General features: G+C 39.2%; 1 long non-coding RNA gene across 1 annotated transcript in view; it reads left to right on the forward strand.

The window, feature by feature from the left end:
- The window catches only part of LOC307145079, a 28,326-nt gene extending 22,466 nt beyond the window's left edge, over nt 1-5,860 (forward strand). The window contains exons 2-4 of the long non-coding RNA XR_013818887.1: nt 1,090-1,153; nt 4,011-4,142; nt 5,818-5,860. This is a non-coding gene — a long non-coding RNA (uncharacterized lncRNA). The remainder of the gene's footprint in view (nt 1-1,089; nt 1,154-4,010; nt 4,143-5,817) is intronic.
- Nucleotides 5,861-6,396: the final 536 nt, after the last annotated feature.

Genomic DNA, 6,396 nt, shown 5'->3' on the forward strand with positions numbered 1-6,396 from the left:
TTCTCAGAGAGAAAAACACTTCATAATTTAGCAGTAATAATCTTGTCTTTTTTAAATAATAGTTTTGTAACATTTTTATTCATTTATAGTATGCTTCTTAGCTGCTTAAGAAGACAAAATAATACGTTTTTATTTTAAAATAAGTTTTTTTTTTTTTATTAAACATTGATAAATGACATCTAATCTTTGTCTCTTTTGAAAGCACCACTGATCAAATCATTTTGGGAGCACATTAGCAACGCCGTAATTTCATATTCTCAGCCTGTGAAAAAGTATGTTTGCCAGAGTTAGAGTACAGTCAATCTGGATGCATGTATTCACTTTTATCAGGGCCTCTTTGTTTGGCTCATTGCTCTCGCTTTCTGTATTAATGAGTGTGTTTTGCTCTGTGCATTTGCTGCTGTTTGGATTTGTTTGTCTCAGTTTGTTAAGGGTTTAAAAGGCTCGAAATAGCCCCCCCCCCCCCCCCCCCCCCAAACAAATATGGCCAATCGTGCTGCCAACCAGGATACTGTTTTTCCTCATGACTGTTGCAGTTTATGAGAACTTGTTCCCACACCTCAAAGCATTTGCTAAGGCCTGCTAATTGACTGTAACGCCTGATGTTGACTTGAGAGCCAGCAAGTGTCAACTTGGACAGTGTACATGCAATTACCATGGCTAACACGGCTAACACTGGTCACAACTGGTGTCTTAGCATTTAATGAGTTCTCTCTTTGCAAAATTGTGGCCCGCTCAGTCTTCAACTGAGAGTAAACACACTCAAGAGGTCCTAAAGGAGGCCAGAGACTTGACACTTCCACGGGGATGCAAGAATAACGTACCGCGGAGTCCCGTGAGGGCCGCTGATGAAATAATAATGTGTTGGGTACAAACACGCAGCTGAAATTTGCACATGAAAATCTGCTGCATGAAAATTTTTGTCTTATATACCGCCTATGACGATTCTTAGTGAAAAGTTAACATGCAAATAGACCCCCCTTGTCTTCTCTCCTTTGAGAGCAGTAGGCCCATTGTCTGGATTATGTTATTGTTTATTTTGAAAACAATTAAAGTAGTTGATTATACATTTCATAATTTGTCTTTCAGGAGAATTACGCTAATGTAGTCTGTTTGAAGATGCTCCTAAGACGGGATCCCCAGTGAAAGGAAGGTACACACTTTTTGCACTAAAAGGATAGTAGTAAATATCATAGTGTGACTAATTGCAATTCATCTAATCAGGACTTCTGTGCATGTCAGTGTTTATATTTCATTAAAACCATTTCATGCTGATTTTCTTGCAGGATTGTAAGTGCAGTTGCAGAAAAATGCACTGTGTTTCCCTGTACTGATCTCAACCCAATGATTTGGCATGACCCTAGACTGAAAATACTCTCATTATATTTACTCACCCTCATGTTGTTCTAAATCTGACCTTCTTTATTCTGTGGAACACAAAATAATATATTTTGAAGAATGTTTCAATGATTTCCATACAATGAAAATCAATGGGGTCCAAAACAAATGTATACATTTTTTTAAATATCTTCTTGATCCCCTGGAGAAAGAATGGTATAAAGATTTGGAACGACATGGAATGGTTCAGGTGAGCTATCCCATTAAGTAGACTGTGTCAATTGTTGTGACTTAGTTCAAATCATTTTTTTTAAGTACAATCCTGGCAAATTCAAAGGGATCACATACTTTTCCCAGCAACTTTATTGCATTGAGTAATTTCTGAGTAAAAACCATAATGCAGGTTGTAGAGTTTCCTTCGACACCTACTTCAGGTGGAATTAATGTTCTATTGACATTAGAGAAACCTAGTTCCTGTGGTTGTTCCTCTGTTTTTGACCAATCAGCATCTTCTATTTACACTCAATGCTCTCGTTCAACTTTTTTCTGTTTTTATAATAGACTCTCACCCAACACGGGTCACTCTCTTTCCCACGAATGTCACAGTGCCTTCCCAGTGCATTCTGAGGCCTTTCACAATGAAAGAGGTATGAGAACCAAAGAGAGAGAGAGAGAGAGAGAGACATGTCAGCTTGCGCCCTCAGTCACGGCCGGTTAGTTAAAGCAAATGCAGTTGGCCTCCTGAGAGAGCGCGGGCCAGCCGAGGGTGCCAATCACAGCCGTACCCGGGGCTTTCCTGTGTTCCGTTCGCCGCAAGCTACTTTTTATTAATTTAATAAACATCCTGCAGAGAGCGGTGAGCTTCAGCCACAGACAGCAGCGCTGCTCAGGTCCTAATGAGAGGAGCTTACTTTAACCCGACGCACATAAAGGAGACAACTCCAACAAACGTATCCACACAACCTTTGACACACAGACTCTTTAACATCTCATATTCCAGAATGATGTGGGCCGTCTTATTTATTTATCTAATGCCTAATTTATTACTATTCTGGGATTGGCAGGCACTTTGCAGGGGCTAACGGAGAACACCTCGCATGGAAAAATAATGGTGATCTTACTTTAAAAGCGGCTTCTTCCGGCCCTGATCGGCTCAGCGTGGACGGTAGCGGCAACGGGAATCATTAAACTCGCCCTCTTCCTCTCAGCTCATGAGTATACACACAGCAACGTGGTAAAAAACACTCTAACCATTACCATAATGCCTGGATAATGGGGACAAGAGAGTCTAGATGTCAAACACCGGAAAGTGTAAATTCCCCCGTAATAGAAATTTCACTTCTTTGCCTTCATTTCTCTCCTTCTCTATGTTCCCTCCTGTTCCCAACCCTCTTTATTCTGTACTGCTACATATATTCATGAATTCATGTTTGTGATGAAAACTTATGCGGATTGAGGGTAAAAAAAACAAACATAAAGTGTATTTTGACGAGGATCTGCCTCGTTTCAGTGCCAGAGACTTGCACCAGCCTCAGTCCTCAGGGACGCACCAGGACGGTAGACCCTCATTCCGTATTTCTCTTTCTCTTTTCTCCTTCCCCCTCCATACTATGCTCTCTCTCTCTCCATCCTCTACCTTGGCCCTCCCTTGCTTCCCCCCCCCCCTCCTCTGTCAAAGTCAGTTACAGACAGAAGATTTCTCCTTCTTAAATAATTCACAGGTTGATTAATAGACTCACAAGGGTATAATTAGACAGGGGAGAGACAGTGGCTAGTGTAACCAGTACAGTGCTTATGGGAATTAGAGAGCGGCATTAATAAGGAAACCGAGAATACTGCGAGTGTTCAGAAAATGTGTTGGTGGTTCAGGTTGGAGAGCTGAGCGGGTTTGGGATGGGGGAATGGGGGGAGGGCTGTGTGCTGTATGAAGCACTTTCTCCAGGAGCAGAGAGCCAACGTTTGTTTGATGTGGAAATTGGACAGTTTGAATCCGTCTCTTTTAATTTTTCACAAGTTACAGGGACCCCCTTGGTATACCACACTTTTCTAAAGGAAATAAAATTAATTTGCCTTTCCTTTTTACAGTCTTCCTTTTTTTGTGGCCCCTTTCTGAAATGTCTTATCCAGTAACCCCCCCTCCCGTCTTCTCCTTTTTATTTGCACTCGTAGATCTATAGGAGGAAGTGCAGCTGCTATCATCAGCATATAAACTCAGTGCCGTCGCCTCTAAAACGGGATTGGGCTACTTTTGCATTCTGAAAGGGACGAGTTTTGTTGTGCGAGATTGCCGTTCGTTGCGAAAATCCGCCAGACAGATCTCCGCTTCAAATGTAAACAGCTTCTTATCCCTTCGCCTGCACAGAGCAAATCAGAAATGAAACAAAACGTATCAACGCAGAATCCAAAAACACATTTCCGAGACGTTTATTTTCACCTTACAGTGAAGAGAGGAGGAGACTTATGGGACTTCACTTATGATGCTGCATATTATTTTGCTGTCTTACCTCTTGTCTTTTGTTTCTCATTTAAAAGATGCATTTGTGGAATGTATTCTCTGTCCTGTCCCATGTGTGCGTTTTGAATGGTAGACAGCAAAATCCTTAGCGTGGTCTGAATGGGTCCACCAAACAGAGCCTCTTTTCTCTCTTGTTTCTTCCATCTGTCTCCTCCAGATGTTTTCTTCCATTCTCACAATGCATCTGATCTGTCAGTGAAGAAAAGGCAACATGACAGCACTGTTTGCACAAGCTCATCCCGGGCCATTTCATCCTCCGCTGCAAGACATGCATGCAATGAGCCCCCAGGTGATTCAAATGGGGGATTTGATTCAGTTTGTCTCTGAAAATGAGAATAGTTTAATTAAACAGATTAAATGTAGCTATATAAAAACTTGCAGCCTCAGTACTTGTTGCAAGCTATTTGTGTTGTATAGCTTGCTAAGATATAAGCTTTTCAAAAATTTAAATATATACATAAAAAATACATGATAAAACTACCTAGAACACTTAAAAAATATGATTTATTACCTGTCCCCGGTCTCTAACACTACACTTTATTAATACATATAATGATTAAAAACTTTTTTAAATATGTATATATTATGTATATATTGTTTTTATATGATTTATTGTAAACAAAATTTTTATTATAAATGATTTATCCATGAACACTATTATTATTATAATTTTTTTGAAAAATAATGTGCCTTCATAATCTTTAATTAAAATAATTTCTCCTCTCTCTGATGATGTGTTTACTGACACGAGGGCGGGACAACGTGTCACTCACATATGATCTCAGCAATGGCAAACCACAACCATCCAATCAATTCTGATGGGCAAAATCAATTCCAACCCTACTTTTTTTTGTTCGAGAATCCGTTTCACGCAGATATACGTCACAATAGGGAAGAAAATACTGTAGCAACTTCCGTTTCATAGTGACTTTAAAATAAAATAAAAAATCCATGTCATGACCCCTTTAGTTTAGTAGCGTTGCTACTATCAGTAACCTAGAAGGGGGCGCCAGTGTTCCCAGCAGTTTTGGTTTATTTATCTAGAATGGCATTAAAGCTCTGTACACCTGATAAAGGGGGTGTCAGGAGGCCTCTGACAGCCTCAGAGGCTGCTGAGTTTTTGCGATTTGGTTGCTACGCCGCCAGAACAAGGAGAGCCTATGGCAACTTTGAAGTTTTGACAGACGAAGGTCTCTGAACATCCCTTAATCTTGACTTTCCTCAGACAGTACACACGGCAAGTTCACGCTGTTTGCTTTCTGCTTCTTAATGACACAAACAAACCATTCACCCACCACACATCATAAGATTTCATCTACCTTAATGCAAGCTCTGGCTGATTTCTTCAGACGCAAAAGCCCCTTAACTCTCTCAGAAACTAGCCGTCTCCAAAGAGCGTACGCACGAGCGTGTGGGAAGACGCGGCTTTCCGCTGGGTGCAGATGAGCTCTCGCGTGTCGTGTGGGGCTTTTTGATCGTACCTGAGTGTTTTTGTTAGCATGCTGCAGGAAACTGCCTGGTGTGATGTGTTGAAAACCAGATCAATAGCTAGCAACTGTAAACGGATGGCTCTGTCAAAACGGATTGTCCTGACAAGAGACAGACTGTGCGCTTAACACGCCTTCATCAATCGAACTTCATTTGTCCCTCAAAACAGAAGTAGAAATAAAATGGGAAAAGCAGTAAGGAGTGTTTTGTTCATGAACTAAAAATAATTTTATATTGCTTACAATTTATAATAATAACTTAGATGCCCATACTAGGCCTTTACACAAATGGTGGAAAGTGTAACTCATCCAACCATACAGCCTACAGACATCAATGATTCCTTGTATTGTGCAGTTTGCAATTAGTCTTTCTTTTTCTTACTTTCCTTTGAACACAAAATAAGGATGTGTTAAATACTTTTTATGTCCATACAATGAAAGTTTTTTAAAAAAGATGTGTCTGTGTGTGTTCCACAGGAGAAATGAAGTTGTTATACAGGTTTGGAATGACATGAAGGTGAGTAAATGATAACAGAAGAGAGTATGTTTTTATAATAGGCTGACAATCTGATATTTTTTATTTATTAATAATTTTATTCAGCAAGGGCATATAAATTTATCAAAGACAATAAGGACATTTATAATGTCACCAAAGATTTCTTTTGCAAATAAATGCTGTTGTTTTGAACTTTTGTTCCATCAAAGAATCCTGAAAAAAGTATCGTAAATATTAAGCAGACCAACTTTACTTTGATAACAAGAAATTTTTCTTGAGCACCAAATCAGCATTTTAGAATGATTTCTGAAGGACAGGATTACTGTACAGGAGTAATGATGCTGAATATTCAGCTTTGCCATCACAATAATAAATTCCATTTTAAAATATGTTAAAATAGAAAAGTGGTTTTATTTTTTTAATAATATCATACAATATTACTGTTTTTACTGTATTGTAGATTAAATAAATGCAGATAGATAGATAGATAGATAGATAGATAGATAGATAGATAGATAGATAGATAGATAGATAGATAGATAGATAGATAGATGGCTGAT

This window comes from Squalius cephalus, assembly GCF_949319135.1.
Source record: "Squalius cephalus genome assembly, chromosome: 17".
Lineage (NCBI taxonomy): Eukaryota > Metazoa > Chordata > Actinopteri > Cypriniformes > Leuciscidae > Squalius > Squalius cephalus.